The sequence below is a fragment of the Eptatretus burgeri genome, chromosome 11 (genome assembly GCF_056783735.1).
Source record: "Eptatretus burgeri isolate ZD-2024b chromosome 11, Ebu_testis_v1, whole genome shotgun sequence".
Classification (NCBI taxonomy): Eukaryota; Metazoa; Chordata; class Myxini; order Myxiniformes; family Myxinidae; genus Eptatretus; species Eptatretus burgeri.
This window is the reverse complement of record NC_140971.1, coordinates 79,536,962-79,564,878: the sequence shown is the minus strand read 5'-3', so window position 1 is coordinate 79,564,878 and position 27,917 is coordinate 79,536,962. Positions and strand designations below refer to the sequence as shown.

The 27,917-nt window shown below is 43.9% G+C and overlaps 1 protein-coding gene across 3 annotated transcripts in view; it reads right to left on the bottom strand.

Moving 5' to 3' along the window:
• The window catches only part of LOC147017456 (uncharacterized), a 125,556-nt gene that overhangs the window by 78,175 nt on the left and 19,464 nt on the right, over window positions 1–27,917 (bottom strand). The gene's annotated exons all lie outside the window — the stretch shown is intronic.

Here is a 27,917-nt window from a genome sequence, read left to right as displayed (position 1 = left end):
TGTTGTATGGTTTGGAGGCCGTGGCGCTAACAAAAAGACAGGAAGCGGAGCTGGAGGTGGCAGAGTTAAAGATGCTGCGATTCTCATTGGGAGTGACGAGGATGGATAGGATAAGACATGAGTATATTAGAGGGACAGCGCAGGTAGGACAGTTTGGAGACAAAGTGAGAGAGGCGGGATTGAGATGGTTTGGACATGTGCACAGGACGGAAGCAGAGTATATGGGGAGAAGGATGTTGAAGATGGAGCCATCAGGCAGGAGGAGAAGAGGAAGGCCAAAGAAGAGGTTCATGGATACGGTGAGGGCGGACATGCGGGTGGTTGGAGTGTCAATGGAAGATGGGGAGGATAGAGCGAAATGGAGACGGTTGATCCGCTGTGGTGACCCCTAACGGGAGTGAGCCAAAAGAAGAAGAAGAAGAAGAAGAAGAAGAAGAAGTAGAGGTAGGACCAATATTTCTGGGAATCGTGTGCTTTCGAATATGGGACCCCGGCCATATGTATGGGACTCTAGAAATATGGGACTCTAGAAACGGCCCTTTAAAGTGGTCAAAAAATCAAAAAAAATCAAAAAGAAATCGAAAAATCGAAGCTTAGAGTTCTGTGAGCAATCTATCTAGCTCCCTTCTTGCCAATTTGCAGCCCTAACAAAAAATAATTGTAGGAGATAGGTTTTGGGCGAGTACATGTCGAACATTTCAGAAACGGTTAATTGCAAATATCTCTAAGAGAAAGTCTGATTTTGATGAAACTTGGGTGAAATGTGTGCAATGTGGCTGGCATGTACACAAAAATGAATGGTTGCTATGCACACCTCCGTTGCTTAGCAACAGCTAAAATACTTTATCGTACATCGTACACTTATTGTGGACTGTACTAAAAAATCAATACCTCCAAAACTGGACCTCCGAGGGACCTGTTTTTTTGTGCCCAAGGAGAATGTCTTGCAGCATCATATAAAAAAAATAAAATCTTTAGCGAATAGATAAATGGAATTACCAGGGCTGCCATTTGTTAGAGTCTCTTTGGAAACATGCCTGAAATTTCACAAGGCGGGCGCAAACTTTTTTCTGGGCGCAAACTAAGAGGGCTGTGATAATCATATTTATTGTGCTAAATTGATTGATAGCATGTACATAAATATCGGCTAGTCGCGTCGGCCAGCTTTTCATCTAGAGCGAGCAGCCATGTCACCTTCCAGATTGTTATAATTATTACTGTACATTTGAAAAAAAATTCTCCATCATTATTGAATTTTGGGGTGGAATCATTTTTGGGTGGGAACACATCCATCCACTATATTATTATATCTATGGGAAAATCACTCTCGATTTACGAACTTTTGATTTAAGAACTACTTTTCAGGAATCCATGTTGTTCGTAAATCGAGATATTGCTGTATCACAAATCATCTTATCTATCATTGCCAAGCTCATAATTCTGGTCCCCAACAACCAGACTCGAAATGTTGTCTTTCCAGAGGCACTGCAGTCCCATCGTTATTGTGTAGTGTTGCCTTATTGTATCATATTATTACCTGTTTTGCCTGTTATTTTATATTATATATTGTATATATTATTTTAATCGTTGCATTATCATTGTAGTTTTGCCTGGTAAATTTCTGTGATTTATTAATTGGAATTATACAAAGTAACTGGCATTCTTTTTCTAAACTCTAAATTCCTTCCACAAAAGGTGTGGATATCTCTGGTCGTAATAGATGTGTCAGCAGCCTGTGAAACAGTTTTATTTGGAGACATGAGCTCCTTCTGAAGACATCAAAGCTCCTTCCTGGCGAGCAACTGTGTGATTATTAGCGTCTTTGCTCAGCAACTGACATTCTTGAGTCTTACTTGGGGATATGACCAGTGCACCCAAAACTCTGAATGAGGGTCTTCATCAAAGATCGGTGCTAGCCCCAATGCTGTTTAACCTATACACAAGTGACCTACCTGTGACTTCCTCAAGGAAGTTTACCGAGGATGACGATCTTGCTCTTGCCTACCAATCATGTGTGCTTGACAATGTGAGCCAAGTTCTCACCAATGACCTAAAGGTTTTGGTGGAGTATTTCAATAAATGAAAACTCTGTCCAAAACCATCAAAAACCACTGTAACTCCCTTCCATCTGAACAATCGTCTGGCTAATGCTGAATTAGACATCTCCTGTAGTAAGCCAGTCTGCAATGAACACATCCCAAATAACTTGGTGTCACTTTGGATCACAGCTTGATGTATGGAGAACATCTGACAAGGATCTATGAGACAATTAAGACTGGGGTGTCTCTCACTCACAAACTCACAGCCACTAGCTGGGGTGCCAGTACACACAACCTTCACACATCTACTCTTGCTCTCGTCATGTAGTGTATCCCACTGTGGAGCACGATGCACTTGTTTGGGCTAGAAGCAGTCTTACTTACTGCCTTGATGCTAAACGAGAATTATCTCTGGAACCCATAATCAACCCCTCCACCTGAGCTGACCAACAATGCACCAACAAACATTTACAGGCAGACACGAATACCTCCCATTAAAGGCCAATGCTAATCTGGCCATCCATGAAGAACTAGTGAACACTCCAAGATCACACCTGAAGTCCCAATTACGCATTTCTGTGTTGGGGAAATGAGAGCAGCCAACATGAATGGCAAGGAGTTGTGGTGCCAACAATGGGAAAAGGCATCAGCTTCAAATGGCCTGCTAATCTCAGACCCCATCCCGGAGCCTCAGAGCTTTGATGTACAGTACAGAGATGCCAGTAGAGTGCTGTCGACTGACTGAGAACTCAACATGCAAAGACTGCTCATCAGATGTATAAGTGGAGGCGAAATGAAAGCCCATAATGTTCTTATGTTCATCAAGATCGGACAATCCTACAAGTAGTGCAAGACTCTGGCAGACTCGAGGAGATTTCTGGGGTGCCTTGTAGAACTATACGAAGCCACTGCATGCAATCAAAAGGCTTTAATCACTCTACCTGCAGTTCTAGAGTTTACCTGATCTCACACACACACACACACACACACACACACACACACACACACACACACACACACACACACACACACACACACACACACACACACACACACACACACACACACACACACACACACAAACATTTTAAGGCTATTTTTCCCTGCTGGAGTGGGGGTTAGCCTTGCGGGTCCCATGACAATCTTCCATCATGGTTGCCTTTTTGAGACAATGGTTTTTATGGCGGGATGCCATTTCTGATGCCAATCCTTTAGTCGCCTCTTACGAGACGCAGGGATACGGTGTACCTATTCTAAACCGGAGAACAAACCGGGAAGTTTACCTGATCATATGAAAGAAAAAGACCACAAAAACGGTAAATAAGGCAGCTGTTTAACCTGCCTGCAAGCATTGGCACTAGAATATGGTTTGCATGCTTTATTTGGAAGCATCACATCTCTTTAAAATCTGGGGAACAAAATAGCGAATAAAATTGGCTCCAAAATAGATGCAATTAAGATTATGCTTTCTGAGCTTTTATGTTTAAGATGAGTGAAAAATGGACAAACAACAATAATTTATGATTTTTTAACAGTTTAATAGATATCTCCAAAAATAATATCATACATGCCTTGTTGCATATACGGTACTTCTTTGGTACGTCTTCGTAATTGTATCTCATTTCAATAACTACATGAACACACTGGTCACCACATTCTCATGTGGATGGTCAGGTCAGGTATGGGAGCATGCACCGGAGCAGTGTGACACTGCGTCCACTTCCCGTCGGTACTCCAGGGGCCTCTGTCTGGCCATCCCCAAGGCAGATGCCCGGCCCATCCCCATCTTGAGATGCTGATCAACCTGATGCAACCATGAGGCACGTGGTCAGTCCATTGGCCTCCTCCACTCAAGAGGCTCTCTCACAGAGAATCTGGTGAGCAGGATCAGTGTCAGAAAAACGAACCACATGTCCATACGGCCGCAAATGACACTCATGGACGATGCAGGACTATGCAGGGGGGGGGGAGGGAGTGGCGTGAATCTCGCAGCTGTTGTGCCTGATGACCGAGTAGTCAACAATAAAGAGCAGCGCACACAGGGGGCAATATTCACCGCAATTGCAGGAACTGAACACCCTCTTAGAGCCACTGGCCTTCAAGCTCATGCAACCTTTGAGAGGGACGTGGCAGGCTCTCCAGAACCCATCGGATAAGAGGGGGGTAGGGGGAGGGAGGGGGAGCTTCTTGTACAAACCCTCAATTGTTGAATCTTTCTGTGGAGCGAATGAGAGCCCTAAATATCTCGATAAGTGGACTGTACATACCTGATCCATGTAGTGGGCGCGAGTGTCACGTAGTGGGTACCTTGGGGATTATTGATTGTCTTTGAGCTTCTTGGTATTGTGTTTCATTTAATAATCGATGTATAAACCTGACTTGGTCTCTGGTTCATCCTCCTTGCCACAATAGTTTCATGTGATGGCAGTGAGTTGAAGGTAGAGATTGGTCACGGTCTTGTACCATTACAGATTTCCCGGTATCACCTAGGATTTGGTTGCTCGGCCAAAGGTAAGTTCTATCTCGTGATTGCTGTCGGCACACCACTTGCCTGGGGAGTGGGGTGATGTTGGGGGTGGGGGGAGGGGCTACTAGGTCTTTCTAAACACATCCTTGACATGCTTTATGCTTATGGGAACGACACCACACTTAGGCTAGCATGTACTGTCAATAACTATTCTAATCTATACCCTCATTTTACTCCTGAGACCAGATTCAGAACAATACACACATTAAAAAAGTTAAGCACAGGCCATACTTGTCTCGATGTAGCAATAATCATGAAAAATATTCAGAAACCATTACGTTTATGAAAAATAAAAACATATATTGGTAAAGGATGCTGTTACGGATGCTCAGCAAATGAGTTGAGACAAATTCAGAGATTTTGTGGATTGTTATATCATATTGAGGAAGTCTGTGATGACAATGTTTTTCAAGAAATAATATGATGACTTAAGAATTGGACTTCTGGCACCACAATCTTGTGATGTCGGGCTGAAGACCAGTTGATAATAAAATCCAATGTTGTCATAACAGAATGAATGTCCAAAGTACAATGATGTGTGTCAGCACCATTACAAAAAATGACTGCTGCACCCCTCCTCATCCGTTGAAGAAGCCACAGGAAAGACTGCAAAGCAATTTGTTGCAATTCCTGGTGTAAAGTGGCCTCAAATTGTGCCAGAGTCTGCACAGGAGGGTATATTTTTTCTTAAACATACACCCAAGAATGTCCCAAACGTGCTCTATTGGACTAAAATCAGGCAGTACTTCTTACAGTAAAATCTTACAGTGCAGTAAAATCAGGCAGTAATCAGGCAGTAAAATCAGGCAGTAAAATCAGGCAGTACAGTACAAAAGGACTTCTTGTGAGGCAGTACAATGTTGTGATGGCATCGTTTCACAAGAAGTTGGTAACCTCATGAGAAAGGTGGGGTCTGGCATTATCATCTACTAGTACGTGCCCGTAAAAAAATAAAAAAAAAACTTTCAAACCGCGAGCAAGAAACAACAACCACACAGGCCGTTTCTTCACTCTTGCGTGCCCGTACGTGCGTGGCCCGGAAGTTCGCATATCGCAGTTACGATTATTCGCAATTTAGTTTTAATGGCCAATTATTCAATTAGCGCCAACGTATTTTGCCTTTTCGCAATGTCATCGCAAGGAAAAACACAAAGAGAAGAGAAGAGGAAAAAAAACTGCGTGCAAAAAAAAAAAAACTTCCTGGTTCGGAGCACACCAGCTCCCTGTGATGTTACCGAAATTTATACACCGTCTAATATGAAAACGATCATAACTTGGGGCATTGTGTTTATCTATAAATGCGCATAAGAAATCGAGAAATTATTAGAATACACGAAGTCATCACTCTCCGGAAATCCGTACGTTGTAATCCGTAATGGGGAACGCGGCTGAGGTTCCCTTCCCCCATCGGCCACGCCCACGCAGCAACATGTCTTGTCATTGGTTGGTAAATAAATGGCCATAACTTGGGAAGCACTTGTCCGATTAATATCAAACCTTGAAAAGGCACATACTCAGGTCCCCGGCAATATACCTGGCAAGTTTCAATTAGATCGGACCAGTGGTTGTCGAGAAACAGCGGTCACAGACACACACAGGCACACAGACACACAGAGACACACACACACACACACACACACACACACACACACACACACACACACACACACACACACACACACACACACACACACACACACACACACACACACACACACACACACACACACACACACACACACACACATTGCTGGAATTATAGACAGATGAATACAGGTCTTGTGAGAAATGTGTGGTTGTCAAAACATGGAACAACAACATAATACAAAATGTCCCGATGGTACTTTTCGCCTGTCAAGGTACCCTGTGCAGTGCAAGGTCAACTTTACAATATTGACAGACCTAAGTTCTACCATCAGTTGCATGCAGGAGAAAGACTCTTACCAATGAATCTTCCTTTAGGATGCAATGTTCAAGTGTTGACATGCCCGGTCCCATGTGAAGTGCAGTGCTTTTTTTTATTGTTTTTTTGTTCTGGGGTGAGAAGAAGGTGTCTTATCAGTCTGCTGGCTTTGTAACCTGCAGCATATAGCCAGTTCCAGACATTTTTCATGGATAACCTGCAATGGAGATTCCGTTCATGCTGCCACACTTTGCTGGTGTCCAAAGGAATACATCTGAGAAGCCTGATCAGAGAAGCATTTTCTCTGTTAGAGGTCACGCTGGGTCATCCAAAGCAAGTCAAGGCTCGTGGAAGAGCTAGAACACAGAACAGATCAGGGCATAACATAACAAAAGGAACATCAAGAGAAGAAGGGGGAAATATCAAGAGCAAGGCAGAGGGAGAAAAATACACAGAAACAGACAAACAGGTAACAGGTAACGATGAGGGTTCGGGGAGAATGCAAGGGGTGGACAAGATGGGTACAGAAGCAAATTTTTTGGAGGGGTGGAGGTGGTTTAACAGGTGTAGAAAAGATAATGGATTTGGATTGCGGATTATTTGAGATGGTCGTGAACAGCTATCTTGAAGACGTGGAGAGAAGAATGAGATTGAAGAGGAAGTGAAAGTTGATTCCATAGGTGTGAAGAACAGAGGAACAAATGAGTGGTGGTGAGCAGTGGTTCTGGATTTTGGCAGTTTCACAATGAGGCGGTTGCTGGTGGAACACGTGCATCCTGCAGATACCTGGGGGAACAAAGCACTGGGAGGAAAGTGGGTGCAAGAGCAGAAGGGAAGCAGAAGACAGAGAGACCACTGACCTGTCTTTAGCATCATTGCTTTGTTCATGCATGCTGACCAATTTGATACGAGTCCAAGGAAAGCCAAGTTGACAGGAAATTTCACGATAGGACATAGAAACAATATTCATCCCAATAATTTGCCATCTTTGGGCTTCACATAGTATTTTACCGGCCAAAGCAACATTGTCCGCCAGTGGAAGTCAGGTCAGGTATGGAAGCATGTGCCAGAACAGCGCGTCGCTGCGTCCACTTCCACCGGTACTCCAGGGGCCTCCATCTGGCCATCCCCCAGGCAGATGCCAGGCCCATCCCCATCTCATTGAGATGCCGGTCAACCTGCTGCAACCAGGAGGCACGTGGTCAGCCCATTGGCCTCCTCCACTCACGAGACTCCCTTGCTAAGAGAATCTGGTGAGCAGGATCAGCGTCCAGCCGCAACTGATGCTCACAGACTATGCAGGTAACAAATCTCATCCGAATCTCTCTCAGCAACCGCTCGTTGGACACAAAATCCGACCAGCGATAGCCAAGGATTCTCCGAAGAGACCTGGTACCAAAGGAATGAAATCTCTATCTCAGATCCTTGGTCAGAGTCCAAGTCTCGTATCCATAGAGCAAGACTGGAAGCACCAAGGACCTGAAGACTCAGACTTTCGTCCTCCCGCACAGGTACGGGCAGCGCCACACCCCATGATCCAGTGAATCCATGACTCGCCAGGCTCGACCCAGACGTCTATTGACCTTTGACTCATAGCCGGCAGAGACATGAATATCACTGCCAAGGTAAGTGAATCTCTCCACGACCTCAACATCCTCACCACAAACAGACACAGACAGGACAGCAGCATCCAAGATGTCATCGAAAGCCTGGATCTTAGTTTTGACCCAAGAAACCCGTAATCCCAGTGGCTCCGACTCCTCATTCAGCCCCTCGAGGGCCCCCAAAAGGATATCTAAAGTCTCTGCAAAGATGACTGCATCATCTGCAAAATCAAGGCCCGAGATCTTGACATAGCAAAACCAAATGATTCACCGCAGCTTGATCTCTCCGACATCCTCCTGAGAATCCAGTCCATACAAGTGCTGAAAAGTGTGGGGGCCAGTACACACCCCTAATGAAATCCAGTAACAACTGGAAATAAGTCAGAGATGGTACCACTACATTTCACAACATCTCAGTACCAGAGTAGAGTTCAGACATCAGATAGATCAGTTTTGGTGGCACCCCACAAAGACGAAGAATCCTCCAGAGGGCATCCCAATTCACCGAATCAAACGCTTTACAGAGATCAACATAAGCTGCAAGCAGCCCCTGCCGAAACTCTTGTCTGCGTTCGGTGAGGACCCGAAGAGCAAGGATACGGTCAATCATTGACCTCTTTGGTGTAAAGCCTGACTTCTCTGGACGCTGGTGCTCAAGCAGATGGTGGCAAACCCCATCAAGAATAATCCGAGCAAAGACCTTGCCCGGCAATGAGATCAGCGTCACCCCTCGGTAGTTGTTGCAGTCTTGGTGATCATCCTTCCCTTTCCAGAGAGGGACAACAAGGCCCCTCTTCCAATCAGTTGGGATGATGCCTGTGTTCCAGGCAGAGCACAAAACTGTATGCAACGACACGAGTGCAGCATTTCCACCAGCCTTGAGAAGTTCGGCATGGATGCCACAGATCCCTGGAGCTTTGCCCCGTTTCAACCGGTTCACCGCAGCCTGTGTTTCTACAAGCGAAGGTGGACCACAGTTGATTGGAGGGTCAGCAACAGGGATAGTAACACCCTTGACGTCCAACTCGACAGCTGGTGGATCAGCTTGGTACAACCGCTCAAAGTAACTGGCCCAGCGGGCCTTCACCTCAGACTCCTCTGTCAAGAGCCTACCACTCTCTGCTCTTACTGCAGTGCTTCGAGGGATGGGCTTGGATGAACGCAATGCGCGAATTCCCCTGTAAGCGGGATGAGAATCACCTGTCCACAGGTGATGCTCTACCCCCTCACAGATTCCTCGCACATAGGCCTCCTTGTCCACCCTCAGTGCACGTGCAGTTTTACGCTTCAGCTCCCTGAACAGCTCAGCTCTGCCATTCAGCCTGGCCCTGCGACTCTGGTCAATGGTATCCAGTGTCCCTTGAGAGACAAAATTCTTCTTTGCCCTGCGGTGAGTTCCAAGACATCCACCGGCAACATCAAGGACAGTGGTCTTGAAGGCACTCCACAACTCTTCAGAATCCCCCAAAGCACCCAGACCCCCCAAATGTCCACTCAGTCTGTTCGCAAACTCCTCCGCTACCCTCTCTCATCCTTGAGTTTGCCAACATCCAGCCGTGGCTGTGATGGTACCATTCTCCCAGATTTAAGGTGCAGCTTTAGAGTTGCTACAACAAGCTGGTGGTCAGTATTGAGGAACTGAGCACTGCGGTAGACCCTGCAGTTCTGGATCATGCTCCAGCGACCATCAACGAGGACATGGTCAATCTCCTTTGCCACACCGCCTGCATTGGAATACCAAGTCCAGCGATGAGCTTGTGGGTGATGAAACCATGAACCAGCCACCCTAAGTCCATGACTTCTTGCGAAGTCAAGGAACTTAGTGCTATTCTGGTTCATAGTTCCTCACCCATGGGGACCAACACATGTCTCATAACCATCCCTATCAGTTCCAGTCAATGCATTGAAATCCCCCAAGACTAGAAGTGTATCTCGTCTGGGGCACTGATCAACCACAGACTCGAGCGTGGCGTAGAATGCATCCTTCACGGTGAGATCACTCGCCTCAGTCGGAGCATAAACAGAGACCAGGGAAATGACACCGAAGGAGTGACGAATCCTTAGTCTCATAATACGCTCGTTGACCATTGTTACCTCAATTATCATTGGGTCAGCTTATTGGACACAGCTACAGCAACTCCTTGAGTATGTTAACCATCAGAGCGACCAGATCAATAGTAGGTGTAACCACCCACCATTATCTCGCCGCAATCCGGTCTCCGAACCTCAGAGAGTGCTGCAATACCGATGTCCAAACGCTTGAGCTCAGATGATAACAGAGACAGGTGATCATCCTCTCTTAGGGATAGGGCATTCCAGGCACCCACCCGAAGGGACCGCCTCAGGTTAACCCAAGGAGACCGCCGTCTGGTGGAAGACACCTCAGCACCACTCCGACACTCTCCCGCAATGTGACCCAGGAATGTTACCCAGTGGTTTCCATCCTATCATGAAAGATTGGGGGTCCCGAAGGCTTTGCCCCAATCCCTTCATCTGGTGAGCTGACCTGCGAAGGGAAGCTGCACAGGAGGTACTCCCACGGAGTGGGTTTTCAGATTTTTTTGCGTTTTTGTGTTTTGCGGAATGAAGCGTTTTACGGTGGCCGGAGTGCAAATCCTGCCACCAACCTCCTAATAAAAAGTAACCCAACTGCAGGAGGACATCTGCAGACACAGTTGGGCACTAGATATGGATGGCCGTTTCCTCACAAGGAGCTCCTCCGCCCTTTGACAGGTTTTGTTTTTAATCCTGCTGGGTGTCCATATCCAAACACCCTCCTCACCAAAAACCTGGTGGGGGAGACGGTTTCGTCACCGACAACCCGACCATGGAACAGGTTAGTACAGGTTTACATGGTACCTGTAGCAGGTCACAGATCTAACCTGACCTGACTGTAAATGGAAGTACTCAATAATATTGTGACCTTCTCCAAACCTTGGCCAGGTAAAAGTGTTTTATAACTTGATACTCCAACTATGCTGGGTGTGCAAAACTGCCTTGGGCAAAACATGAATCAAAAATACAGCATAGAGGATACTGTGTGTGTGGAAAAAAAAAAATATATATATATATGTATATATATATTATAATACCAAGCTTGCACACTATAAACTCGGCTCGCCGTCACACGATCCCTATGAAATTGCTGTGGCACTTAGCGGACGTGCCGACAATGTTTGGGAAGTTTTTGCGTTCCATAGTACCACTTGCATTTTGCACAATGCGTATTTTTGTCATTCCCCGTGTATGGTCTGTCGTCTGCTACCAGCTATGTTGAACTGCTATCCCGTGCATGTGCACGGGTATCGCTAGTGTATATATATATATACATATATATATATATATATATATATATATATATATATATATATATATATATATATATATATATATATATATATATATATATATATATATATATATATATATATATATATATATATTCGTGAAAAAAATATACATAATCTTAACTTAACTCTATACATATGGATATGTATAGAGGTAAACATAGAGGAATATTCAAGTCGGTTTTAAAGCTAGCTCGTCTTCAGAAAAGACTGCAGTATGCCTTGCTGAAGCCACTCAGGCTGGAGGCAAAGCAGTGCGCATATGCACAGTGTTTAATGCCGTGTGGCATTTATCAGGTTAGAAGGGCCTTGTTCTGAATTATTGTTACGCCCGACCACAACCCCACCTCCTGGTTAATGGATAGTGAGGAATAGACAATGTACTTGTTGGGCAGAGAGCATTGTCACTCACAGATCGTGCAGCTCTGGCTGTTATGGGATGCAATCTGTGCCTCACTGCCCCATCGTGTTACGTTTAATGCTGCATATATATTGTTGCGGGCCATTAGGCGGGTGAGAAGACCACCGGGGGGAAGCTGTCTTGCTTTCCCACCAGACTCCCCGGAATTGTAGGCCGTCGCACACGGATAATTCCGTGACACAGTGTGTCGCTAACCGACCGTGAACGCCATTAACTCAACCCCATGACCTCGGGTCCTCAGTTTAGTTTATCCGATTACCTCGAAAAATAACCACGTGATCTAATTACCGGGGGACATGCCCTCAGTACACCTTGTCCGAACCGGATCACCTTACCGGATCAGATGCAGCTGAGCGACACTGCCAAGGACGTACCGGTTAAAAGGAACGGATCATTGGGAATAAAGTCCTGGCTCGGTTAGGATACGGATGATGCTGGATCAATGAAAGAAAAGACAAAAATGAGGTGGGAACATTTCTACAAAATGATTTCTTAACAGGCAGGTGAGGAAAGATATATGGCACATTTATTAACTTTAATTGTTGTATGTAAGCAGAGATAGGAAGAAAAGTGTAGTGCGACAATAATACAAGCATCTTACAAAAGCAGACATAGAGCAGAGTTATCCCAATATAATTATTGTACAATCTTAACTTAAGCGAGGACAGGCGCCATGACACACGCACGCACGCACACACGCAGACACCCACCGATGAAGAGGAGTTGATGAAGAGAAAAAGAGGAGAGGAGATGAGGCTAACGGTCTCTCAATACCTTGCACGATTGCCCGACCGTGCCACCAATATGTTTTGGGGGGATGCTTTGCTGGGCGATACCTCCCTAACAGCTGGCACGTCGTCTCCCACTTCATGGCACTTCGAGCAGCTAAGTGTCGATCCAGAGAATGGCGCACCCAACAGGTGTGAAGGAAGGACTTTGGGCGGAGTCAGAAGCCAGTGTGTGGATGGGTGGAGTCAGTGGCAGTGGGCAGAGAAAGGTGGAGTCGGCAGGCGAGTTAGTGACGTAGGAAGACGGAGTCAGAAGGCGAGTTGGTGACTAAGGAAGGCGGAGTCAGAAGACGAGGAACGCTGAGCAGGAAAAGACGACTATGATGATGACGGAAAAGACGACTATGACAATGACGGAAAAGACGACCGTCCTTTTATAGATCCTGTGGTGCGGGCGGGGGTGATGACCCGAAGCGGTGTCATCACCCGAATCGGGCGCTCTGGTTGTGCCCCGGCCAGCACACGGCACAGCTGTGATGGCCGGAAGCGGCTCAATTCTACTTCTGGCCAGATGGTTCCAAGCTGCGGAATCGTCTCGCTCCGAGCACCATGACACGAATCGCTCTGCACCGAACTCCCAGGCCGTCCATGGCGACCGGCGGTCAGCGCCGGTCAATGCGCTACCTGTCTGCAAACCATGTGGCCCGAGCCACACAGCGCGCCTCTGCCTGGCCGCAGCCCCACCGGGCGGAGAGGAGAGAGGATGCTCGCCGTCCGCAGGAGACACCCGCGACTGCGGTGATCAGCAAAGACCAATGGTAAGATGCTATGGTAAACCCATGCAGACCCGAGCAAGATGTGGGTTATTCGTGCCCTGCTCTGTGTACGAAAATAAATTATCCCTGGACTGCAAGTGGGTCCGCCGCCATTAAGCACGCGGTCATACATCAAAAGCGGTGGGTGGTTCCTTCTATTTTCTCGGCACAGCATTGCTGCAGCATGCCCTTGGGTTGGTTATTCTTCTGGTCTCGGCACGGCATTCCTGCAGCGTGCCGTTGGGTTAGTTATTCTTCTGGTCTCGGCATGGCATTCCTGCAGCGTGCCGTTGGGTTGGTTATTCTCCTGGTCTTGGCACGGCATTCCTGCAGCGACGCAGTCGTGTTGGTTATGCTTCTCGTCGCGTGAACAGTGGGTGGGGGGGGGGTTATCGTTGCTGGCGTTTATTGTGGGCTTCTACTGCTGCCCTTGGGTGGAAACTACCGCTGGGCTGCACGTGTTCCATGCAACGTGGGCGTTTAGTGTTGGTTTTCCGCAGTTTTTACAGGTGGGTGTCCGAGGGCAACGCCCGCCGGCCTCCGCGAGGACCCATTGCTTGGATGTACCTCAGGAATCATGAAAAAGAATAGGAATGAGTTCAGAGATTTAATCAGACCCAGGTATGAGATTTAAACAACACCCTCTCCAGTTTTACCCACTCGACAATAAGGAAGGGACTATCTGAACGTACATTAATGAAATAACTGACTGGGGAGCACTGCTTGTTTGCTGCCATTGGTGTTGGAGGGATGCGGTTTCCAGAACCGCAACAATATATATGTATATGTATATATATGTATATGTATATTTTGTTATACTAAAGAAGACCCACCACATCTCTCACCAGTGAATGGAGGAAATAGCCAATCAGCTCTCACCTAATCAACTAAACCCAGGTGACTAGGATTATATAAATAAATTGACACCTCCCATCCTCTTTTAGCCGAAGAAGCTGTGGAGGAGCTCTGTGAAGGGTTTAAAACAGCAAAGCGCTTACCTTGAGTAGGCCTTATTGGTTGGTTTTTGCAGCTTCTTCAGCTTAAAGAGCATGGGAGGTGTCATAAACATAAATATATATGTATGTGTGTATATACATACATATATATATATATATATATATATATATATATATATATACATATATTACATGCAATATATCTATAACAATAAATATGTGTGTGTCAGTGAGTCATTGTGTATTTTTGTGTGTCTCCTCCATAACTCTAAAACCATGAAATCTAGCAGCCTGAAACTTTGCATGCATTCTCAATGAACTCCATAGGAATGCAACAGTAAAAATTGGGTGTTTAGGTTAATTAAAAAACCCCTTTGAAGATAATTAATGGCCTAATTTAATTATATTCTATATCAGGCGCATCCTTGGCCACCTCGCTGACATCTTAAGGTGCATCCTGGTTACCTCGTTCTCCCTTGCTGGGGTCTTCATTCACCATTTTGTTCGGCCTGCTCAACAATGACTTGAGTTGGAACAGACCGCAATGGTTTAGTAACTTAAGGTTTTTTTTCCCCACTTTCCTCACTCATATCATCGAATGCCTGTTTATCATAGCTACGAATCGCTGGATACATTGCAATGCTTATAAACGCCTGGAGGTGCCAGCATCCATTGGTTTATTTCATTTCTGCACATGCCTTAACCTCAAGAATCTCATAAACTAAGCTGAATTACAAATTTAAGCCTCACAATTGAACTTAGCAGCAGTTCCGACTGCTAAAAAAAGTTTTCATTTGTCCAATTTGGACATCATTTGAAAATTTTGGGCATCTCCAGGAGGTGTTTAATATGATGGATAGTCAATTGCTAATCTCTTGCCAAGCCAGCCGTTAAATATAATTTAAGTTTGGAGCATCGGATCACATGGAATAAATAACTTGAAATCTGGAATGAAATCTGAAAATGTTAAGAAATCGCTGATGTTTAGTTTTTTTTGCGGGTATGTGCCATGACTAATCAGTTTGCTATCGCTTGCCATGCCAGCCATTCCTAATCAACCATTTAAATGGAGTGCTTGCTTGAGTGCTTTAGCCACTTGCCGAGTGCCCTACTGTCGATGGCGGTACAGTTCGTGTCCCAATCGGGATGTACAGTCAGCAGTTGATACAAGGTAGACGTATGTATCGGTAGATTTAGATTTGTAAAGGGACTCTCCGCAGGTGTGTGTGCATGTCTGCATGCTTGGTTATGGGCGTCATCATAGCAAATTTTCATTCGGTATCTTGGAGGTTTTAACTTTTAACCTCAGCAGCATACGAGCGATCACATTTTCCTTTGTCCTCGTGACTGTTGCTAAAGCATTTACTGATTTAATAAGAATCGGGTGTGTTTTAGAAAGGTTTCTTTATGGTTTCTCTTTGTAGGTTTCAAAGCAAAATACATGTGATAACACCCGATTTCTGAACCATTTGCCATAATAACGTGTTTTCTAAATTACCAAGCCAAATTTGTTTTCTACCCATCATGACGATTGGCAGCTGTATATAAATATTAATGTTTATGGACATCTCCTTGAAACATCCATATAAATGCAAAAATTGTTTTTATAATTAGTTCATTGAAATTCCCCCAAAACAAGGGTGAAAGCTACTCAAGGTTTTTAGGTTGTATACAGAACGTACTGCAGTCAGTAATCACACCGACTCCAATCTGCTGATTCCCGAAAAATTGCCTACATCAGCCAAGCACTAATACAAAGTGTGCGTGCGTGTGTGCGCTGTTCACAAAGCATCACGTTTTCTCTCTGATAACTCCTCTGTCTCTGTCTCTCTCTCCCTCTGTCCCATTTTCTCTCCACCGCCTCTTAATACAGTGCAACACCCTCCCACACATATCTGTCTCTCTCTGTGTCCGGGTGGTGTTTCTGCAAATGGTGCAGGCAACTTTCTGAAGATGGTGCAGGCAGGTCCTCTGGCGATGGTCCCATCCACAAATCCGTGGGGACTTGCATCTCTCTACTAAACATCAGCAAAGTGGGAGTGCAGCAGGTGATCCCATGCTGCACAGTCCTGTTTGCCATCAGGACAAAAGGAAGGTGCTCAGCCCAGTCCAACTGGTGTTCAGTGGATAACAGGACAAACTGGTTCAGCAGCAATCTCCTGTTAAACTTCTCCACCATACCATCGGACTGGAGTCAGAGGGGTGTTGGCCAGGTCTTATGAATTTGAAGGAGCCGACACACTGAACATAGAAGCGCAGACTTAAACTTCCTGCCCTGGTCAATGTGCTGCTCCTGAGGTACACCGAAATGGTAAGACCAGAAAGGAAGCGTTGAAGACAAAGAGACCACCAACCTGTCTGCAATGGCAAAGTGATACGCCTATTGGCTCAGCTTCACTGCAAGAGATTCCAATAACCTTAAATGCCTTGGTTTCCACGGTGTCAAGCTTAGCAAGATGTGAGGCAGGGTTAGCCAGCCCAGAGGGGAGAGCAGTACTCCATCATGCTGTAAATGAAGGCCTTTTATGTGGACAGGAGTTCAGGTGTGAATGCTCAGTTGCTCAGGTGGATAGGAGCTCTTTCCATGCTTTGGACCCCCACAGATTTCTGCAGGCCGCATGCGATCAACCACCAACCCCATTCTGGTGAAACGCTGAAAATCCAGAATCACTACTCACCTCCACTCATCCCTTACTCTTTTTTTTTTCTGCCACCTGTGGAATCAACCTCCACATTCTGCTCAAATTCAGTCTTCCCTCCAGGTCTTCAAAATTGCTGTTCACCACCATATAAGCTCTTCCAGCATCCAAAACCATTATATTTTCTCCTGCCATTTTCTACCCCCTTATGTATATATTGTTCATGTTTTATTTAAACCCACTTGTGAACATCCAATACTTGTGAACAGGCCATGTGTGACGCAGGCATCGCAGAGTACACCAATCAAACACAGAGCATTGTCCTGTTGCAGAGGCACACCCCAAGAAAGCATACCAGGAAGAGGTTGGCGAATCTCATTTCACATTTGGTGGAGATGATCACAGGACGTTACATTGGTCACAATCTGTTCTTTAAAATAAACCAAAAGAGGAATGTTCATATCTCAGAACATCATCCACATAATATTGCCAATGGCCTTGCTGGACCTTAAGCTTCTTCACAGAAGATGCTTGATGATTGCACTTCAAGCATCATCACTGTAATTCTGGTTTGTATTGTCTGATCTTCCATTATAATACAAGACAGGAAGTAATCCCCTTCATATGGAAGCACTAGAGTAATGCTGTACTGGTTTCCAAGCACTGGACCTTTCAGGCATCTGTGAGCATTTTGGGCACCCACCTGCATGACACCATTCAGAAGTTAAGCTGGTTGTGAACAGTTGTGTGAATGGTGCAGTGGCTGATGCCAATTTCATTGGCATTGTGTCATATATCTCCATCTGTCGATTAATACAGACAAGTTCGCACATATGGATGATGTTCTCTGTGGACATGGCCTCCCTCCCACGATCTCCCAGGACACTGTTCATCTGCATACTTTGTCTACCTTTTCCAAGTTTTTCTATCCACCTGCACACATTTATTCAATCTAGGCGTAATGTCCCATACTGCACACTCATTCATCTATAAAGTTTAAATTTCACTCGTGCTTTCCGTCAATAAAAGTGGAGAAATGCTTGTTGGGTTCAACTTTCTAATGAGGCTGCCATCTTGGTCACGTGATTCAGTTGCCAATCTGCAACCACAGATGATTGCCCAATGAGCTATCAATGCAAGGGTCCTAATCTACATTGCTGGGTGGAGAAAGACATGCATATCACCATGTATGTGTCCCTGGATTGTAAAGTGATGTAATTTGTTGACTTTCTTTCATCTGTTGACTTTTAGAACATGAACATGCCAAACATCGTTCCACTTAACATCAAAACATGCAGGTTAGAAACTGATGTTGTCGCCTTTTAATAATGTCCACGAGACCATATTCAGTCAGACTATTTTTCCACGCTGAACATTGTTCAGGTTCTTTGTTAGTGCCAAACTGAGTTCAGTTGGGTTCACGCCGAGCTTTATTCCCACAAAGTTTACTTCCTGGATGCATTAGGTTGGTTAATTTCTGATCATTCTTTCATCTAAGCAATGCAATAAAACCAGATTCTTCGTTTAACTGCAGTACCCTTTGAGAAAGAAGAGGGACATAATCATAGCAACCAGCAAATTGATGGAGTGATGTAGGGAAGTGGTGGGGGTAGGGAGGAGGTTATGAGGACAGACATATTCTTGGGTAGAGAATGAGCAGAGGCTGTTTTATGTGATTATTAATGAGGTACACTGCAAACTTGGAGCACTTGAGGGAAGAGTGGGATTGAATATACTGAGGAAAGAGGTTACAGAAATGGGAGAAAAGAGGAACAAGGGAGTGGAGGTGAACAGCGAGTCTGGTGGGTTCTGGTAGAATGTGTGACACATGGAGAGAGTGGGGAAGAACAGGGGAATGAAAGGGAAGAGGGAGCCAGACCTGAGGAGATGCAAAAGAAAGCAAAATGACCACCATCCATCCATCAGGACCATAATCTGTGCAGAGCGTTGATGCTGCCTAAGGCCTAAGTCACATTTGCTCTACGGCGAGGATATGGTGGCCGTACGTCCTCTGAATTGACAGAAACGTGCGACGGCCACAGAGTTGCTGCGGTGGCCTCAGGGTGGCCCTACGCCATTTGGCTATCTTTTACAGGCCGTAGGGGTCGCCGTGGAATTATAACGCAGAGTTATAACTTTTTTCATTTATACGCTCGCCGTAGCAATTCGACAAGCCGAAAAAAAAAACTGGTAAAAAAAAAAAATAATAATAATTAACCCACTTGTTACCGTCCGTCTGGCCACACGTTCGCCTTAGGGCCCCCTGCGGTCGCCTTGCGGGCACCTTGAGGCTACCTTGCGTCTGCCTTGAAAATTCTATGGCCGCCGCAGGGCCCCCTGAAGGTCACCGTGCGACATCAAATCAAAGGCAACCCCACGTTTTCGGTCTCCACAATTTCTAAATACGCCGTGCGGCTCCCCGAAAAATAAAAACATATGTGACTGCTACATTGTGTGACCGTGGAAATACTGCGGCCACCGTATAATTGCTAATGCCGTAGATTTTGGAGACCCCACGGCCGCCGTGGCAACTGTGACTTAGGCCTAACCAGTCTCCTTGGGTATTGGGCATAATCCTGGACGGGTCATCACTCTGACACAGTATACCAGCAAGCTGGCACTCATTTTGCTGACCTCAGAAGGATGACAGGCAGAGTTAACCACACCTGGTATTAATTCAACAACAAAGTGGGATTTGAACTCAGGATCCGAGGATCCCAAGCCCACCACCCTAACCATTAAGCCAACACGTGGCATAAAGTGACCACCAACCTGTCTGCAACAAGAAGGCAGCAGGCCATGTGCTTCTGTTTCTTCATGAGAGATGCTGATGATGTTGAAAGCTTTGTATTACATAGCATCCTGGAGTGACAAGTGTGAAATGGATGCACCAGCACATATGGTGGAGCAGTACTCCATTGAGCTATGGTCTTGTAGGTTGGGAGAAATTATGATTTACAAAGGAAGGATTTGGCACAACAGAGGGTACCCAGTCTTTGATTAACTTTGGAGGCCAGATTTGATAGAGGTTTGCCCAAAAGAGATTGTAGCAGAAGGTGAGCACAGCAGAAATGGAAGCTGATCCTTACAGACCTGCCGGTATGATGTATGATTGCATGGTATCATGCATGAGGAGTCATCGATGAAGAGGAAAATATGGCTTAAATTCTCAGGCATTCTAGAAGTCATTAATATATACTCGAAACAGGACTGGGCCAAATATGCTGCCTTGGGCAGGCCATCCTTTACTCAGGAAATGAGAGGATTCTGTTGAGAGCTTCATTGTTGATTGCATGCGTGAAGGAAACAAGCAAGCCGGGAAAAAAGATGGGTGTGTATTCCACAGGCAAAAAGCTAAGCAAGTAAAGTAGGGTACAAGATTGTGTTGGACTCCCGAGATAGGTCCATAAGCATGGTTCTAATGTCTTGTTGAGATTCAGGGCCTTCATCCATTGTTGAGAGAAGCAACAGCATTTACAAAGTTGAGTGGGTGGGACAGAATCCAAAATGATGGTCAAAGTTCAGCCCATTTGAGAAAAGAAAGGCTTGATGCTGACTATGATGATGTAATCCACGAGTTGTAATTGGAAGTAAGCGAATCAGCTTGCATTACATGAAACAATTAACGAGTCCCACAAAGCCGCACACTGAATAACACAAAACACGAGAAGTAAACAGCACTTTCAATGACTCATGCCGGTTAAGACAAATTCGACAAGATGAACGGTTTTTATCTGAAATGTTTTCTCTATGTTTGCAATACACTATTTAACTTCCTTAGCCACGTTCAGGAAACCTTGTCATGTAAAACCAGGTATTTCATCATCATAACATCAGACTATAAGCACCCCGCACACATGAAGTGAAAAGCAGGGTTAAGCAATTGGTTCATGTCCATCCGTCAGTCCATCTACCTGTCTACAAATGTCACTTTGTGATTGAGGAACGACTTGATTTCAATTTAATGTTATATTTTGAACATGAATCGGAACATGAATCGGAAAACAAATCTGACATTTAGCAGTACTTTGGCTCTCAATTTATCTGAGAGGACTGAGATAAAAAAATTGCTCCATCTGCCTTTCTGGCAGTCAAACAAAATTGAAAATCAACCCAAACAAGAAACTTACTCTTTTCAATGACATCATAAAGGACACAAACAACAGGCACAAAGCACTAATGTAATGTATTAGATAGGGTAGTGTAATGGACACTGTGTCAACGGTGGTAAAATGGCGGTAAATTCAGGAATTAATTTTTATACGACCTTTACAATCATTATTTTATTTGAATTGTATTATACACTTGCACTGCAGAATACAAATAGCCTTTGTTTGAATACACTTCCAAGAACCTCCAGTTTAGCAGGACCTGGACATGTTAAATCGGGTGGTGTATAAGGGTGATGTATAACACTGCCTTAATAGCACTAAACTTCCAGAATTTTTTTTTTAACGATCGTTAAAATTATAATCTATCTATAATTCCAGCAATGTGTGTGTGTGTGTGTGTGTGTGTGTGTGTGTGTGTGTGTGTGTGTGTGTGTGTGTGTGTGTGTGTGTGTGTGTGTGTGTGTGTGTGTGTGTGTGTGTATGTTTAACTTATATGCACTCCTGAACCACAAGACGGAATGAGTTCCAAAACTATTGATTGTACTCAGGGTGGACACGGGGAGGTTTAAAATGGTTTCAAAAAACATCATGGTCAGGGGGTTCAGAGTGAGGGGAGGACCCCATGCTGCCCCATGGAAGGGGGTTTTACAAATCATACTAAAATATGCCAATTTTAGGGCAATGTAGGAAATTATCACATTCCATGAGGATGGGTTCTTCACTCGTATTTAAAATCAGTCAGGTTAAGTACTCTCATAAACTTTTAATTAATGTGAATGATCCTCAGAATGAATATGTTCACCTTCACAGAACTCTGCTGTAATTAACAAGAGATTTTCTGGAGATATTGTTTGGAGGAAGCGATAAGATTGGTATGATTTGCCATTAAGGTGTGCCTGCCAGCAGTGGGCATGTGAGGAGAGCCATTGCTTGACCTTGAGCATGTGTCGGGCCTGGCAGAAGTGCGTCGGGCCTGGCAGAAGTGCGTCGGGCCTGGCAGAAGCGCGTCGGGCCTGGCAGAAGCGCGTCGGGCCTGGCAGAAGCGCGTCGGGCCTGGCAGAAGTGTGTCGAGCATGTCCTGGTATATTATGTCAAGATAGGTCGGAAGAGATGGATATGAACCTGCAAGCATTCCCATAATACTTTAGGAGTGTTTAATTTTGGAATTATCGTGACAACTTAAAGTCAGTTAAACCCACTTTGTAATGGCTAATTGTGTGATAAATAAAGTTTCCATTAATTGCTTAAACAACCCTAATGTGAGTACAAATCTCCAAGCAATTAGCAAAGTAATTAACAGCGACCTGAATGTCCTGTTTTGTTGTAACAATGAATGGGCTTAAGATTTGTCCAATGAATTCAGTTATGTTGTAACTTGAAGTTCCTCTTTTAAGTTGTTCATACAGCAATCCATGATCTTATTAATCAGATTGCTAATTTATTTGGTTTTGCTCTGACGGTGCTATTTAATTCACAGTACTAAATTACCATCTGGTGGGGGTGTTGTGTCATCGGCATATCTCCTCTGGGAGCATCAGGGTGTGCATGAATTGTGGTCGAGAACATTTCCCAAGCTTAGAATTTACCCTCAATAGGTCACTACTCCCATCACAGCATACTGTTGAAGCAGCCTGCCAGAGTCGGGACTGATGCAATGCTATACTGTACCAGCAAACCACGAGAGCGACAGTTTTTCATTTTTATTTTTTGTCAGAATTTAATCTAGATTACACTGATACTGAGGCAAGTAGCATTATGCCTGAGCTATCTTGCCATCCCTACAGTGGAATGAATGTAAGGAATTGGTGGGCATGTGTGAAGCAGGTGGATAGGAGGTGGATAGGAGGTGGATATTAACATTCTTACTAACCTTGTTACGACTTTTACTTCCTACAGACAGTCAAGTTCTCGTCTTTTTGGCGCACCGGCATGAGCCGAGACGACGACAACGTGGCACAAAGTGCGACATGTATCGCCGACGGCCCGTACAGGCAGCGTACACGAGGTCTGTCCTTATTTTATTTTTTTTTTCGGAAATTTCAAGGGGCTAACCTGAATTTAGGTTGATATTTATGAGAAATTAAAAAAAAAATATGAACCCCAAAAAAAATTGTCTAGGGGTTGCTACCAGCTGTCAAAGATTGTAAAAAAATGTGCATTTTAATGTTTTTTTTTGTATTTTTATGTCAGAGATATTTTTCATGAAATTTTTGCATGCTTACTGGTTGGTTTGAACATGAATAACAGGAAAAAAATGTTTTTGATCCCAAAAAAGTGTTACAAATGTCCCAAAACGTGGCTCAAAAATGGGAAGATTTTCCATTTTCAACATGAAATTATGTCTTTTGTTCTCGTACTGACATGGCTTGTTGTACGTATGAGATATTTATTGTTAAGATCTGTTGTATTGTCTGCTCATTACTCCATTGAATCACTGAGTCCGTCAGTCAGTGACTGACTGACTGCCATCAATTTCAGGTCTGGTATCCGGTCATTCAGGCATTTAGCAAAATTGCCTTTCGTGAACTAATGATAACTATTTTGTCGTTTCAGAATATATACTGAATTTAGACCTGACATTGTTAAAGCGAATGGGTAAATATCACATTCCATGATTCCATTCCATGAAGTGAACATTTATATATCTAAGGCAATGGTGAAAAAGTTGCTGGGACAGCTGTGGTATTTATCGGTAGAACTGATACCATTATGTCCATTTGACCGAAACGTGTCAATTGAGACAAAAACAAAAATATGTCAAACTCTAAAAGAACAAGACGATGACGATGATGAAGCACCGAAAAGAGCTGTTGTTCACCAGAACGATATCACGCACCGAAAACTGGAAGATTTCGCCTCTCCGAGAAGCAGAAGTTTTTTTGATGTACTGCATTTGAACTCTGACTTTCTGCACAAAGACCCGGATCAATGGGAAACTGAAGATAGTTTCGTACAGAGCCGTACTATCGTCAGCAAGCTGAAAGTTGTGAATGACCATGCAGAGCGTGGTGTAGCCCTGGCGACTGAGTACAACAGTCTTATTACGTACGATGAGGAGCAAAAGCAGTACCTATTACAAGCGGTAACTGATCACCGAAAACAATTCCTGGACTGTAAGAAATCAACTTTGAACAAGTGAACTATAGCTCTTGTCCCGTCTGTTCAAAGACTGTCTGCAAACTGCGGAGTTCGAAAAACGCGAAAAATACATAAATCTTGATTTTTTTTTTAGACTTTTCAAGTTTCACTGAGACGGACTGGAAAAATCTTGCCAAGTTCAACAATATTTTTCTGCAGTATTTCAGATCCTAATGCACCAGAAAACATCTCACATTACATGTTAATGCCATTTTGGCATATAATAAGATTAAAAAAAGAGAAAAATATAAAATGAATTTCTTTTTTTTCAAATTTCAGTGGACGGTAGCAACCCCTAAAATATTTTTTTTGGGGTTGATATTTTTTCATATATTTTTTCTCATAAATATCAACCTAAATTCGGGTTAGCCCCTTGAAATTTCCGAAAAAAATAAAATCAGGACAGCCCTAGGAAAATAAAAGAAAACTAAATCAAAGTATCAGTTCTGAATCTAACTAACGAACTAAATCAAAGTATCAGTTTAAAGCTGTCATTCACCCAAGTGCTCTAAATAAATATGTCGTAAGTAATTTTTTTTTTCAAAAACAACAAGGCTCTGACAGCTCTGTGGCAATGAAATGTCAGAGCATTGTGTTGGTTTATGCTTTCACCAATCTTAAATAGCCTTTTCACTTTACAAAAAGAGTGACTGCTCAATAAAGCTTACACTATATTTTGAGAAAAAGGAAGACTATCTCAGTAAGACAATGATAAAGATATAGACAAGGAGTAAGACTGGTTGTCTATAAAACTGCCATGTAACCTGGTGGGGTAAAGAATGGCCATAGGGTGTGGAGACGGCTAAGCAACGCCTTTTAAGGAGGGCACAATGCCTCTGAGCAGAGTCAGTTCAGCCAATTAGTGACTGAGAGGCCAAAGCAGCACATAGAAGACATACAATGCAGCAATGCCTGGATACAAAAATATTTTTAACAATAGTAAAAATTATTCCAATAAAAAAGTTACCATTTCGTTTAAATATAAATGACAATGAAACCTTAGCAAACCGTAACCTTAACCTATATGTCATCTAAGCATACCACTTAACATCGCAGAACTGGCAGTTTGCTCATGTTCTTCATGGAGATTGGAAGCTAAATCGTAACCGAGGCCAAAGAATTGCACAGGAATAGAGGCAGGGGAAGAACTGAGTTATTGCTCGCAGTGAAGCAGTGCAGCTGGACGCATTGAGCACAGCCATATCAGGGAATGGCAAAGATGTCACCTCATAATGGTAGTCAGAAGATAACAAACAGTGTCAGGGTCTCAGCTGCCCAACTTAGCAGAGAGTCACGTCCAGTATTAACCAGTTACCAGTGACTGTACCGCTGTGGTGAAGTGCCAAATTTTGAGGTCCCAGAGCCCTGCAAAAATGTCGGCCACGACGTCATCAACAGATATACCGTCACATCAAGTTTTGAAATGATAAATGAAATGCACACATTTTGCCATGACATACAAAACATTAACACTCACACCCACTTAATTTCACAATCAAGAATATCCTTTCAATAAAAAAGTCAGATCAGATAGTTTCTAAACTACCATATCTCGACAAAACTATGTATTTTAAGAAATAAAGAGAAGTGTTTTATATTATTTAGTATGATGTGGTAAGGACTGGCAGGATGGCCTAGAGGTACACACACTCTCCTCTAAACTGTCTAGCCTGAATTTGCATCCCAGCCCAACTACAAACTGATATCGTGGTGTTTCACAGGCAGGGTGATTCATCAATGTGTGTGCCGTCCTTTGGATGGACATTAAAATAATAGTCCCGTCTGCCAGAATTAGTTCTTTAGTTTGTGTCTTTCATATTAGTTGGGGGTGATGGGGCTGATGTTGGGGCTTTGTTGGGGCTGATGAATGAAGAGAAAGCTTTGGAGCTGGACAAACATCCGAGAGTATTCAAGGAGATGGCAGACCAGATAGGCATGATGTCAACATACTGTATATAACGTCATGCTTATCTGCTGTGCTAACATGAGTCCGTGTCATTGATGCATTTTAGGCCTACCTTTACTCGTACAAAGTGATGTAGCCATTCTTCACAAGAACACTCACATCAATGATCCAGCCAGACTTGAACAACTAGTTGAAGACATCCAAAGTTTTCCATGCCTTCACATCTTTCCAGGGTGCAAATGCTTCTTGTAAAGATAAGATAATTCACTAAATCTGGATATAAAATGGTTGGAAAGTTTATCTCGCTTCTGGACCTTGCTGTTTTCAGAAATTCATATGGATCTGTGTGTCTTTCACCTGTATTGTTAAACTATAGCCCCCTAGACAAAGTGTCCAACGTATTGACATATCCAAGCTTCGAGACAACCTTTGACCCCAATTTTTTGGCCATGAAAGCACCTACAGCACAATAACTCAACGAATCATGAATGTAGGTGGTTCGTTTTGTTTGTTTTTCTTAACTGCAGCAGAGCTAAGCTCCACCTTGGATGCTCCGGCACAACTACATCCCTGCTGCACAGGGCAGAAATTTCTATATTGGTAAAGAAGGAGGTTGAAAGATTGCACCCACTCCTCACTCCAGTCAACAAGTGCATACCCACAGGCAAACGCATGCAACTGGTGCCCTCAAGCCTAGCAACACCTGCATACCAATAGACACACAGTTCCAGCTCTGGTCTTGGAGCAAATGGCAGCAGTGACATAGCCATCACACGAGCGTGTCACATTGGGAATGTTGGGATTCACTCGACAAGCCACCCCACCTCAGTGGCTCATGAGTGGCAGAAGAACACAGCTTCCGATCATAGTCGGTCCTCAATTTGGTTTCTATGACCGATTAACCACTCCAAACTCCAACCTCCTTATCTCACTGGCATTGCCAACTCCAACCTACAAAAACCCGACTGTGGCCTTTCATGCGCTGATGTCCCAAGAACACTGTTTCCAGAATTTTCCAACTACTGACCTGGAAAATGGGCTTTATCTAACCCTTAAAGCAAATATGTATTGGCACTACACTTCATAAATATCCTTAACCCAATACACTTGCACATTAATAGTCTTACTCCTCACTAGAGAAACAACAAACATCGAAAAACCACTGCGATCAACAACAGCAAACAAAAAAGCAAGAGTAAATAAATATAAACTCAATTTTGTAACAATACTAATTAAATACCAATAGGAACAAGAGTTATACTTTGAATATTTCTCAGGTTGTTAAATTAAGAACTTTTCTTTTACTTCGTAACACCATGACAATCAATATTATAGAAAGCATACATGATGTCATTAAAGGTTAAAAGTAATTCTTGATCAAGCTGAAAATCTTTTACTCTCATTATTTACTTTTACACTTATTTTGTAAAATAATTAGTATTTTGGTATTGAAAATTCATTTGCCAGTTCTCATTTTCTTAAACAAATAAAAAATGTATGATTTGTAATGTAGCTGTTGTTACATCAACGTTAGAGATCTACCAGAATCCCGAAGCTACTCGTAGTTATCCTCCCAAAGTGTACACTTAAGAAGCACCTCCATTCCTTTGTCTGACCCTTTTCTCTTGTTTGCACAACTGTCTTCCCAAATTAGTTGTCTTGTGCTTTTCCGTCCAGTCCTTAAAGTTTGCAACCCATCCCGTTTTTACCTCTGAACTTGTTTATACCTGATGATCTCCTGCCCCCTTTTACATGCTACTCGGCTCCTCATGTTTGGTGTGT